Source organism: Salvelinus namaycush, unplaced genomic scaffold, assembly GCF_016432855.1.
Source record: "Salvelinus namaycush isolate Seneca unplaced genomic scaffold, SaNama_1.0 Scaffold2128, whole genome shotgun sequence".
Lineage (NCBI taxonomy): Eukaryota > Metazoa > Chordata > Actinopteri > Salmoniformes > Salmonidae > Salvelinus > Salvelinus namaycush.
This window is the reverse complement of record NW_024058929.1, coordinates 1-12906: the sequence shown is the minus strand read 5'-3', so window position 1 is coordinate 12906 and position 12906 is coordinate 1. Positions and strand designations below refer to the sequence as shown.

The 12906-nt window shown below is 39.2% G+C and overlaps 4 non-coding genes and 5 pseudogenes across 4 annotated transcripts; all 9 read left to right on the top strand.

The window, feature by feature from the left end:
• Positions 1–5496: 5496 nt before the first annotated feature.
• LOC120038299 lies at positions 5497–5643 on the top strand (annotated as a pseudogene).
• A 688-nt stretch (positions 5644–6331) lies between these two features.
• LOC120038312 lies at positions 6332–6450 on the top strand. The gene has a single exon (XR_005475024.1). It is a non-coding gene; the product is annotated as a 5S ribosomal RNA (ribosomal RNA).
• Positions 6451–7141: 691 nt separating this feature from the next.
• On the top strand, positions 7142–7288 carry LOC120038298 (annotated as a pseudogene).
• A 689-nt stretch (positions 7289–7977) lies between these two features.
• Positions 7978–8096, top strand: LOC120038300. The gene has a single exon (XR_005475023.1). It is a non-coding gene; the product is annotated as a 5S ribosomal RNA (ribosomal RNA).
• A 691-nt stretch (positions 8097–8787) lies between these two features.
• LOC120038297 lies at positions 8788–8934 on the top strand (annotated as a pseudogene).
• A 686-nt stretch (positions 8935–9620) lies between these two features.
• Positions 9621–9739, top strand: LOC120038290. Its single transcript, XR_005475020.1, has one exon. It is a non-coding gene; the product is annotated as a 5S ribosomal RNA (ribosomal RNA).
• Positions 9740–10430: 691 nt separating this feature from the next.
• LOC120038296 lies at positions 10431–10577 on the top strand (annotated as a pseudogene).
• A 675-nt stretch (positions 10578–11252) lies between these two features.
• LOC120038279 lies at positions 11253–11371 on the top strand. The gene has a single exon (XR_005475009.1). It is a non-coding gene; the product is annotated as a 5S ribosomal RNA (ribosomal RNA).
• Positions 11372–12062: 691 nt separating this feature from the next.
• On the top strand, positions 12063–12209 carry LOC120038295 (annotated as a pseudogene).
• Positions 12210–12906: the final 697 nt, after the last annotated feature.

The window sequence follows — 12906 nt, the reverse complement described above, 5'->3', positions numbered from 1 at the left end:
AAAGTTAAAGTAAAAAACAGGAGTATTAGGTACTCTAAAAATCGTAACCGTTTAGATAAGCAGAAAGAAAAAATGCTTAGAAATAGGATGTTACATGAACTTGAAAAGGCTGATGCTGATCCAGACTATGATGTTGTGAACTATTTGAAAATCCATGCAGAGCTAGGGTTTTATGAAAAAAAGAAATGTTTAGGGGCTATTGTTAGGAGTAAGGCACAGTACGCCTTGGAGGGAGAGAAATGTACTTCCTTTTTTCTGGGGCTTGAAAAACGAAAGAAATTTAAGAGTTATATTGTAGAATTAGAAAATGAAAAAGGTGTAAAGGTAAATGATTTTGTTGACATCTTAGATTCAGTTGAATCCTTTTACAGAAATCTTTATAAAAAGAATGATGTGGACAAAGTGTGTGTTGCAAAAGTGTTGGAGAAAATCAGTGCCAAAGTATCTCAGGCAGATAGAATGATGTGTGATGAAGATATTTCAATTGTGGAAATCAAGAAAGCAATTGAGAACACTCAAGGAAATAAAAGTCCAGGTTTGGATGGTTCTAGAAAAAACTACATCAGATGACAGTCCTATAACATGTTACACAATAAATCTATGTTTTGTTCAAAAAAATTGCATATTTTAGCTATAAATCAGTTTTACATTACTGCTACCATCAAAGCTACAGTCAGAAATCGCACGGGAGTAGCCAGAGAAAATACAGACACCAACATCAACTACTAATTACACATCAGAAAACATTTCAGAGAAATATATGGTGGATAGCTAATGAAAGACAAAGATCTTGTGAATACAGACAATATTTCAGATTCTTTAAATGTTTTACAGCGAAAACACCACATATATTCATGTTAGCTCACCACCAAATACAAAAAGAGACAGATATTTTTCACAGCACCGGTAGCATGCAGCTAGCATGCAGCTAGCATGCAAAGCCAACCTAACTAACCTAGAACTAACCTAAATAACCTAGAAAAAACTCCCTCAGATGACAGTCCTATAACATGTTACACAATAAATCTATGTTTTGTTCGAAAAAGTTGAATATTTTAGCTATAAATCAGTTTTACATTACTGCTACCATCTTAGCCACCATCATAGCTACAGTCAGAAATCGCACGGCAGTAGCCAGAGAAAACAGACACCAACGTCAACTACTAATTTCACATCAGAAAAGATTTCAGAAAAATATATGGTGGATAGCTAATGAAAGAGAAAGATCTTGTGAATACAGACAATATTTCCGATTTCTGAAGTGTTTTACAGCGAAAACACAATATATCGTTATATTAGCTTACTACAATAGCTAACACACAGCAGCATTGATTCTAGTCAAACGCTAGCGATAGCACAGTTCGACAGATATATGAAAAAGCATCCCAAATTGGGTCCTTATCTTTGTTGATTTTCCATCAGAATGTTCTCCAAAGGGTCCTTTGTTCAGAACCGTGTTCATTTGGACCTAGAACGAACGATGTCCCTGTTGAATTAGCATGACACACTGGCCATGCCGTGCTAACCTCTCCGTCTTGACAAAATTCTTGCGTCGCATCACGTCTAAAGTCCAGAATAAATTTCAATAATATAATTAAAGTATATTGAAAAAACATACTTTAGGATGATATTGTGACATGTATCAAAGAAAATCGAAGCTGGAGGTCATATTCACCTATAACGAGTGTTTTCCAGGAGCGCAGTCCAGTTCCTACTTCGCGCCCAGAAAAAAAAATTAAGTGCGCACTTATCACTCAAAGATGTTCTTTTCAGTCCCTGACAGAGATAATCAAGTCATTTTTTCTCTCACTTCCGCATGACAACCAGGGGAAGATGTGTGACGTGTTTGTACAGTCCTAAGTGCCAAGGCCTTTTATAGAGAGTATCTTGAAGAGAGACATAGCTTCTTGGAAATGTCACTTTTTACAGAAAATGGGCTGTAAAAAGAGTTATGTTTCACTTAGAGAAATAATTAAACCTGTTTTAGAAACTAGAAGGTGTTTTCTATCCAAAGGTAATAATAATATGCATATTGTACAAGCAAGAATTCAAATGAATTCTATAAAGCTTTTGTGGATATTTTGGCACCCATTTTATTGAAGGTTTTTCAGTATATGGAAGAGAATAAGGAAATCCCTGAGTCTATGTCAATTGGTATGTTAACCATCTTGTTTAAAAATAGAGGCAGTAGGTTAAAGTTAGAAAATTATAGGCCTATTAGTCTTCTGAATTCAGATTATAAAATACTGACTAAAGTTTTGGCTAATAGGATGAAAATGGTGATTGGAAGTATTATTACATCAACACAAGCCTACGGAATACCCGGAAGAGATGTTGCCGATGTAATTTGTACAATTAGAGATGTTGTTAATCAAATGAAAAATGAAGGTGGTATAGTTTTAAGTTTAGATTTTAAGAAAGCTTTTGATAAAGTGGAACATAGTTTTCTACTACAGACTTTGGAGAGGTTTGGTTTTGGGCCAAAATTTGTATCTTGGATTAACTTGTTGTATAGTGGAGCAAAAAGTTGTGTTAAATGTAACGGAGTGTTAACAGATACTTTCCCTATAGAGAGGTCAGTAAGGCAGGGTTGTCCTTTGTCAGCTCTGTTGTACAGTGTTTCTACAGGAACCTTTAGCTGTTTTAATACTTGGAGACAAAGAGGTGAGGGGTGTTGGAATCCCAGGTGGTGGTGTCAGTGTTATACATCAGTACGCTGATGACACTACTTTTACTGTGAAGGATGTAGGTAGCATTGAAAGCATTATGAAAATCATAGATATCTATTGTAAGGCATCGGGGGCTGAAGTTAATATAGAGAAGACGGAAATTATGTTCTTTGGGGATATCAATGCAAATAAGTGTGAGATTCCATTTAAGGTAGCTAAGGATTTTATGAAGGTGCTGGGAGTACATATTGGTGTAGAGGAGAAAGAGGCAAGGGATATAACTTGGACAGGGATCCTCAATAAAATCAAGCAAACTTTGAATTTCTGGAAAAATAGAAAATTAAAGTTAAAAGGTAAAATAATTGTAGTAAATGCTTTGGTATCATCTAAACTTGTGTATGTTTTGGGAGTTCTAGACATGCCAGAGTGGGTTCTAAATGAATTGAATAATGTGGTGTCTAATTTTATATGGGATGGTAAAGGTGTTAGAATTGCGCAGAAAACATTGATAGCAGACTATGATGATGGAGGTTTAAAACTTGTAGATTTGGATGTTAAAAGAAAAGCTATTAGGATAAAAATAGTAAAGAAATATTTGTATGACAGCTTAGATTATGGCTGGAAACATTTTTTCAAAGTCTATTTAGATGAGAGTGGTGGATGTGAAGATAATGGTTTGTTGATGGGTCTTAAAAGGAAAATGTGTGAAAAGGTACCAGATTTTTATAAAGAAGTGTTAAATGCATGGGCAGAGTTGTTGCCTAATGTGTATTATGAGTGTGGGCATATTGACCTAATTATGAATCATCCTGTTTTTCTGAATGAGAAACTTAAGTACAAAGAAAAGGTGTTATATAGTGAAGTATTCATGAGTGCAGGTCTTAGACAAATAAAAGATTACACATATGAGGTAATTCCAGGTTTTTTTCCTGAGGAAGCTATTTTTGATACCATCCATGAATGGGATGTAGAGGTGGGTAGGGGAACAGTGAGAAATATGTATGAGAAGATAAAAGAAAGTATACCAAGTAAATGGGTGGATTTAATAAATAGTGAAGTTGTTAGGGAAGATTTATTTGTCTTTCCAAATTTGTTTATTGGTAACAGTAAGGAGAAGGCTCATTTATCTAGTATCCCAGTGAAAAGATTCTATAAAATAATGGTAGAGAAAAATGTGAAAAGGCCAGCTGCGGAGAAAGTTTGGAAAGGAATTTTTCCGACTTTGGACGTAAAAAAGATATGGAAAACTTTAAATGTAAAATATAATAGTATGGAATGTGAAAGTAACGATTTTAAAATAAGGCATAATCGTATATATACAAAAGTGGTTTTACATCAAATCAATAGGGAAATAAATAGAGAATGTGACTTATGTGGTGAGTCACCGGAAAATTTAATGCATTTGTTTGTGGAATGTAAGGAGTTAAAAGATTTATTTTGTAAAGTAAAGGGAATGATTCATAGAAACTGGGGGGGTGATATTTTGAAAAAATATGTGTGGGATGAATTGGTGTTATTTGGCGTGTCTGGTAAATGTGAGGGTGTTAATGTGGGTTTGTTGAATGTTGTTTTGAGTTTCTTGAGGTATGCTATTTTTTGTAGGAGGAATTATGCTTTTTTTGAGGGGAAGAAGGTAAGGGTGTGGGATATTTTTGTAGTATTGTTAAAGAAGCATATAGATATGTTTTATTGTTATGGAAAGGAATGTTTTGATGAAGCTTTTGTGGAGGGGAGTGGGTTGATTTCAAACGTGGATGGTGGAAGAATCACTTATAATTTTTGAAAGTATTGGTATGTTTATTAATTTATTGGTTTTCATAGTTGTTCGGAAGAGTTGATTTCAACATGCCTGTTTTGTGAGATTGGAATTTATGTTAGGCTTTTATTAGTTTTTGTTGTATTTTATTTATTTGAGTTCTTTGATTTGATAGGGGGTGAATTGTTCACCTGCCTATGTTAGTCTCGGTTTTTGTGTATTGTACATTTGATAAAATATTGTAATTGAAACTTTTTTATAATAAAAAAAAAAAAAAAAAAAAATATGCCCGATCTCGTCTGATCTCGGAAGCTAAGCAGGGTCGGGCCTGGTTAGTACTTGGATGGGAGACCGCCTGGGAATACCAGGTGCTGTAAGCCTTTTGTCCACTAGGGGGTGTGGCATTATTTCATCAGCAACACTGCCTTGTAGTAAGCATTTGATGCTGAATTGACTAAATGCAGCTTCTATGGGCTAGTCTCCCCTGCCCTTTTAATACGATCAAAGTTCCTTGTGTTGTCAGGGAGCAACTGCCTTTTATGCATAAGACAAATAAGAATATTGTTACTGAATGCAGCTTGTGTGTGCTCTGTGCTCCCTCGCCCTGTTCAAATGATCAAAGGAAATAATGCTGGTGAGGAGTGGAACTGGACTGGTGTCTGATGGCCCTGTGTTTTCCATGTTGGAATTACAACCCTTCTTTTATGGAGTAAATCAAAAGCACAAGAGAATCTGAGATGTTATCGATAATAAATCAATTGGTTTCATGCATTTGTCTGTGTGTGTGTGTGTGTCTGAATGTGATTGTATTTCGTCATATCGCAAACATTTGTGATATCAGATGGGTTAAGATATTAAAAAGTAATTGGTGATTTTTTCGACAGTGTTGCATGATGGGAATCTAGTGGTTCACTGATATAATCTAGTAAACAAAATAAACTACTTTTTCACTACTCTGTGTGCAAGTGCATTCCTAAACGGCATTTAACGCAGGTCGATGTGATATGATATTATCAGAACACAAAGTGGTTACCGTTAGCGGAAAATGTTGGCACTGGAGACACTTTTCCTCCACTAAGCAGAAGAGATACCGTGATCAAGAAGGTGGTTCACCCGGTGTGGGGCTCAGCCATTGCACTCTGGCTGTGCTGACCCCTTGCGAATTTTCCAAATGTGGGAATCCGATTGCAAAATTTATGGTAGTGCTCGTTTGAGCTTTACCCTGATGTCTTTGTTAATGATAAACTGTTGCTTGGCGGCAGGCTTAAGGATGACTTGAGTCAACTGACTGTGCTTATGGAGATCTTTGAAGTCAGTTGTGAAGGAGACTTTGTGGACCAATCGAAAGGTGGAAACATTTGTTTGTAGCAAAATATTGTTGGCATTTTGTCGAAACATTATGTTGCGAAATGCAGCATTGTATTTATGCCACGCTGGTACTTCAATCAGGAGATAGTTGAGAAGCCACTCTAACCCCCCCCCCCCCGGTCATGATGTGTCATACGCGCCCCATGCGCTTCCAATATGAAATTGTCCATACATGCGTTCCTCCTTAGCACAGAACAATGCAATAGGTTTTCAACATCCAGAGCTTTTGTGTATTTATTGTGGCTAGTAGGATAGCTGCATGGGAAACTGTTGCTGATGATGTATTTGTCAGAAGTCATTGTATTTGTCCGTTTTTTCCCACAAGGCTGAAATATGTGCCCTCGCTTAGAAATGTTTGCAAGGTTTGTTTGTATTTCATCCAACTCTCTGTGCTAAAAAGTGATGGCTACAGTATATGTAATTTCTTCCACTTTTTGAGTGAGCCAAAGTTCAAGCTGCTTATCTAATTGGTGAGAATGCAATGTCTGTTTATCAGACTCACTTTGACTTTATATGGTGTACCAAGAGATGTACCTTCGCTTACGGCCATACCAGCCTGAATATGCCCGATCTCGTCTGATCTCGGAAGCTAAGCAGGGTCGGGCCTGGTTAGTACTTGGATGGGAGACCGCCTGGGAATACCAGGTGCTGTAAGCCTTTTGTCCACTAGGGGGTGTGGCATTATTTCATCAGCAACACTGCCTTGTAGTAAGCATTTGATGCTGAATTGACTAAATGCAGCTTCTATGGGCTAGTCTCCCCTGCCCTTTTAATACGATCAAAGTTCCTTGTGTTGTCAGGGAGCAACTGCCTTTTATGCATAAGACAAATAAGAATATTGTTACTGAATGCAGCTTGTGTGTGCTCTGTGCTCCCTCGCCCTGTTCAAATGATCAAAGGAAATAATGCTGGTGAGGAGTGGAACTGGACTGGTGTCTGATGGCCCTGTGTTTTCCATGTTGGAATTACAACCCTTCTTTTATGGAGTAAATCAAAAGCACAAGAGAATCTGAGATGTTATCGATAATAAATCAATTGGTTTCATGCATTTGTCTGTGTGTGTGTGTGTGTCTGAATGTGATTGTATTTCGTCATATCGCAAACATTTGTGATATCAGATGGGTTAAGATATTAAAAAGTAATTGGTGATTTTTTCGACAGTGTTGCATGATGGGAATCTAGTGGTTCACTGATATAATCTAGTAAACAAAATAAACTACTTTTTCACTACTCTGTGTGCAAGTGCATTCCTAAACGGCATTTAACGCAGGTCGATGTGATATGATATTATCAGAACACAAAGTGGTTACCGTTAGCGGAAAATGTTGGCACTGGAGACACTTTTCCTCCACTAAGCAGAAGAGATACCGTGATCAAGAAGGTGGTTCACCCGGTGTGGGGCTCAGCCATTGCACTCTGGCTGTGCTGACCCCTTGCGAATTTTCCAAATGTGGGAATCCGATTGCAAAATTTATGGTAGTGCTCGTTTGAGCTTTACCCTGATGTCTTTGTTAATGATAAACTGTTGCTTGGCGGCAGGCTTAAGGATGACTTGAGTCAACTGACTGTGCTTATGGAGATCTTTGAAGTCAGTTGTGAAGGAGACTTTGTGGACCAATCGAAAGGTGGAAACATTTGTTTGTAGCAAAATATTGTTGGCATTTTGTCGAAACATTATGTTGCGAAATGCAGCATTGTATTTATGCCACGCTGGTACTTCAATCAGGAGATAGTTGAGAAGCCACTCTAACCCCCCCCCCCCCCGGTCATGATGTGTCATACGCGCCCCATGCGCTTCCAATATGAAATTGTCCATACATGCGTTCCTCCTTAGCACAGAACAATGCAATAGGTTTTCAACATCCAGAGCTTTTGTGTATTTATTGTGGCTAGTAGGATAGCTGCATGGGAAACTGTTGCTGATGATGTATTTGTCAGAAGTCATTGTATTTGTCCGTTTTTTCCCACAAGGCTGAAATATGTGCCCTCGCTTAGAAATGTTTGCAAGGTTTGTTTGTATTTCATCCAACTATCTGTGCTAAAAAGTGATGGCTACAGTATATGTAATTTCTTCCACTTTTTGAGTGAGCCAAAGTTCAAGCTGCTTATCTAATTGGTGAGAATGCAATGTCTGTTTATCAGACTCACTTTGACTTTATATGGTGTGCCAAGAGATGTACCTTCGCTTACGGCCATACCAGCCTGAATATGCCCGATCTCGTCTGATCTCGGAAGCTAAGCAGGGTCGGGCCTGGTTAGTACTTGGATGGGAGACCGCCTGGGAATACCAGGTGCTGTAAGCCTTTTGTCCACTAGGGGGTGTGGCATTATTTCATCAGCAACACTGCCTTGTAGTAAGCATTTGATGCTGAATTGACTAAATGCAGCTTCTATGGGCTAGTCTCCCCTGCCCTTTTAATACGATCAAAGTTCCTTGTGTTGTCAGGGAGCAACTGCCTTTTATGCATAAGACAAATAAGAATATTGTTACTGAATGCAGCTTGTGTGTGCTCTGTGCTCCCTCGCCCTGTTCAAATGATCAAAGGAAATAATGCTGGTGAGGAGTGGAACTGGACTGGTGTCTGATGGCCCTGTGTTTTCCATGTTGGAATTACAACCCTTCTTTTATGGAGTAAATCAAAAGCACAAGAGAATCTGAGATGTTATCGATAATAAATCAATTGGTTTCATGCATTTGTCTGTGTGTGTGTGTGTGTCTGAATGTGATTGTATTTCGTCATATCGCAAACATTTGTGATATCAGATGGGTTAAGATATTAAAAAGTAATTGGTGATTTTTTCGACAGTGTTGCATGATGGGAATCTAGTGGTTCACTGATATAATCTAGTAAACAAAATAAACTACTTTTTCACTACTCTGTGTGCAAGTGCATTCCTAAACGGCATTTAACGCAGGTCGATGTGATATGATATTATCAGAACACAAAGTGGTTACCGTTAGCGGAAAATGTTGGCACTGGAGACACTTTTCCTCCACTAAGCAGAAGAGATACCGTGATCAAGAAGGTGGTTCACCCGGTGTGGGGCTCAGCCATTGCACTCTGGCTGTGCTGACCCCTTGCGAATTTTCCAAATGTGGGAATCCGATTGCAAAATTTATGGTAGTGCTCGTTTGAGCTTTACCCTGATGTCTTTGTTAATGATAAACTGTTGCTTGGCGGCAGGCTTAAGGATGACTTGAGTCAACTGACTGTGCTTATGGAGATCTTTGAAGTCAGTTGTGAAGGAGACTTTGTGGACCAATCGAAAGGTGGAAACATTTGTTTGTAGCAAAATATTGTTGGCATTTTGTCGAAACATTATGTTGCGAAATGCAGCATTGTATTTATGCCACGCTGGTACTTCAATCAGGAGATAGTTGAGAAGCCACTCTAACCCCCCCCCCCGGTCATGATGTGTCATACGCGCCCCATGCGCTTCCAATATGAAATTGTCCATACATGCGTTCCTCCTTAGCACAGAACAATGCAATAGGTTTTCAACATCCAGAGCTTTTGTGTATTTATTGTGGCTAGTAGGATAGCTGCATGGGAAACTGTTGCTGATGATGTATTTGTCAGAAGTCATTGTATTTGTCCGTTTTTTCCCACAAGGCTGAAATATGTGCCCTCGCTTAGAAATGTTTGCAAGGTTTGTTTGTATTTCATCCAACTCTCTGTGCTAAAAAGTGATGGCTACAGTATATGTAATTTCTTCCACTTTTTGAGTGAGCCAAAGTTCAAGCTGCTTATCTAATTGGTGAGAATGCAATGTCTGTTTATCAGACTCACTTTGACTTTATATGGTGTGCCAAGAGATGTACCTTCGCTTACGGCCATACCAGCCTGAATATGCCCGATCTCGTCTGATCTCGGAAGCTAAGCAGGGTCGGGCCTGGTTAGTACTTGGATGGGAGACCGCCTGGGAATACCAGGTGCTGTAAGCCTTTTGTCCACTAGGGGGTGTGGCATTATTTCATCAGCAACACTGCCTTGTAGTAAGCATTTGATGCTGAATTGACTAAATGCAGCTTCTATGGGCTAGTCTCCCCTGCCCTTTTAATACGATCAAAGTTCCTTGTGTTGTCAGGGAGCAACTGCCTTTTATGCATAAGACAAATAAGAATATTGTTACTGAATGCAGCTTGTGTGTGCTCTGTGCTCCCTCGCCCTGTTCAAATGATCAAAGGAAATAATGCTGGTGAGGAGTGGAACTGGACTGGTGTCTGATGGCCCTGTGTTTTCCATGTTGGAATTACAACCCTTCTTTTATGGAGTAAATCAAAAGCACAAGAGAATCTGAGATGTTATCGATAATAAATCAATTGGTTTCATGCATTTGTCTGTGTGTGTGTGTGTGTCTGAATGTGATTGTATTTCGTCATATCGCAAACATTTGTGATATCAGATGGGTTAAGATATTAAAAAGTAATTGGTGATTTTTTCGACAGTGTTGCATGATGGGAATCTAGTGGTTCACTGATATAATCTAGTAAACAAAATAAACTACTTTTTCACTACTCTGTGTGCAAGTGCATTCCTAAACGGCATTTAACGCAGGTCGATGTGATATGATATTATCAGAACACAAAGTGGTTACCGTTAGCGGAAAATGTTGGCACTGGAGACACTTTTCCTCCACTAAGCAGAAGAGATACCGTGATCAAGAAGGTGGTTCACCCGGTGTGGGGCTCAGCCATTGCACTCTGGCTGTGCTGACCCCTTGCGAATTTTCCAAATGTGGGAATCCGATTGCAAAATTTATGGTAGTGCTCGTTTGAGCTTTACCCTGATGTCTTTGTTAATGATAAACTGTTGCTTGGCGGCAGGCTTAAGGATGACTTGAGTCAACTGACTGTGCTTATGGAGATCTTTGAAGTCAGTTGTGAAGGAGACTTTGTGGACCAATCGAAAGGTGGAAACATTTGTTTGTAGCAAAATATTGTTGGCATTTTGTCGAAACATTATGTTGCGAAATGCAGCATTGTATTTATGCCACGCTGGTACTTCAATCAGGAGATAGTTGAGAAGCCACTCTAACCCCCCCCCCCGGTCATGATGTGTCATGCGCTTCCAATATGAAATTGTCCATACATGCGTTCCTCCTTAGCACAGAACAATGCAATAGGTTTTCAACATCCAGAGCTTTTGTGTATTTATTGTGGCTAGTAGGATAGCTGCATGGGAAACTGTTGCTGATGATGTATTTGTCAGAAGTCATTGTATTTGTCCGTTTTTTCCCACAAGGCTGAAATATGTGCCCTCGCTTAGAAATGTTTGCAAGGTTTGTTTGTATTTCATCCAACTCTCTGTGCTAAAAAGTGATGGCTACAGTATATGTAATTTCTTCCACTTTTTGAGTGAGCCAAAGTTCAAGCTGCTTATCTAATTGGTGAGAATGCAATGTCTGTTTATCAGACTCACTTTGACTTTATATGGTGTGCCAAGAGATGTACCTTCGCTTACGGCCATACCAGCCTGAATATGCCCGATCTCGTCTGATCTCGGAAGCTAAGCAGGGTCGGGCCTGGTTAGTACTTGGATGGGAGACCGCCTGGGAATACCAGGTGCTGTAAGCCTTTTGTCCACTAGGGGGTGTGGCATTATTTCATCAGCAACACTGCCTTGTAGTAAGCATTTGATGCTGAATTGACTAAATGCAGCTTCTATGGGCTAGTCTCCCCTGCCCTTTTAATACGATCAAAGTTCCTTGTGTTGTCAGGGAGCAACTGCCTTTTATGCATAAGACAAATAAGAATATTGTTACTGAATGCAGCTTGTGTGTGCTCTGTGCTCCCTCGCCCTGTTCAAATGATCAAAGGAAATAATGCTGGTGAGGAGTGGAACTGGACTGGTGTCTGATGGCCCTGTGTTTTCCATGTTGGAATTACAACCCTTCTTTTATGGAGTAAATCAAAAGCACAAGAGAATCTGAGATGTTATCGATAATAAATCAATTGGTTTCATGCATTTGTCTGTGTGTGTGTGTGTGTCTGAATGTGATTGTATTTCGTCATATCGCAAACATTTGTGATATCAGATGGGTTAAGATATTAAAAAGTAATTGGTGATTTTTTCGACAGTGTTGCATGATGGGAATCTAGTGGTTCACTGATATAATCTAGTAAACAAAATAAACTACTTTTTCACTACTCTGTGTGCAAGTGCATTCCTAAACGGCATTTAACGCAGGTCGATGTGATATGATATTATCAGAACACAAAGTGGTTACCGTTAGCGGAAAATGTTGGCACTGGAGACACTTTTCCTCCACTAAGCAGAAGAGATACCGTGATCAAGAAGGTGGTTCACCCGGTGTGGGGCTCAGCCATTGCACTCTGGCTGTGCTGACCCCTTGCGAATTTTCCAAATGTGGGAATCCGATTGCAAAATTTATGGTAGTGCTCGTTTGAGCTTTACCCTGATGTCTTTGTTAATGATAAACTGTTGCTTGGCGGCAGGCTTAAGGATGACTTGAGTCAACTGACTGTGCTTATGGAGATCTTTGAAGTCAGTTGTGAAGGAGACTTTGTGGACCAATCGAAAGGTGGAAACATTTGTTTGTAGCAAAATATTGTTGGCATTTTGTCGAAACATTATGTTGCGAAATGCAGCATTGTATTTATGCCACGCTGGTACTTCAATCAGGAGATAGTTGAGAAGCCACTCTAACCCCCCCCCCCGGTCATGATGTGTCATGCGCTTCCAATATGAAATTGTCCATACATGCGTTCCTCCTTAGCACAGAACAATGCAATAGGTTTTCAACATCCAGAGCTTTTGTGTATTTATTGTGGCTAGTAGGATAGCTGCATGGGAAACTGTTGCTGATGATGTATTTGTCAGAAGTCATTGTATTTGTCCGTTTTTTTCCCACAAGGCTGAAATATGTGCCCTCGCTTAGAAATGTTTGCAAGGTTTGTTTGTATTTCATCCAACTCTCTGTGCTAAAAAGTGATGGCTACAGTATATGTAATTTCTTCCACTTTTTGAGTGAGCCAAAGTTCAAGCTGCTTATCTAATTGGTGAGAATGCAATGTCTGTTTATCAGACTCACTTTGACTTTATATGGTGTGCCAAGAGATGTACCTTCGCTTACGGCCATACCAGCCTG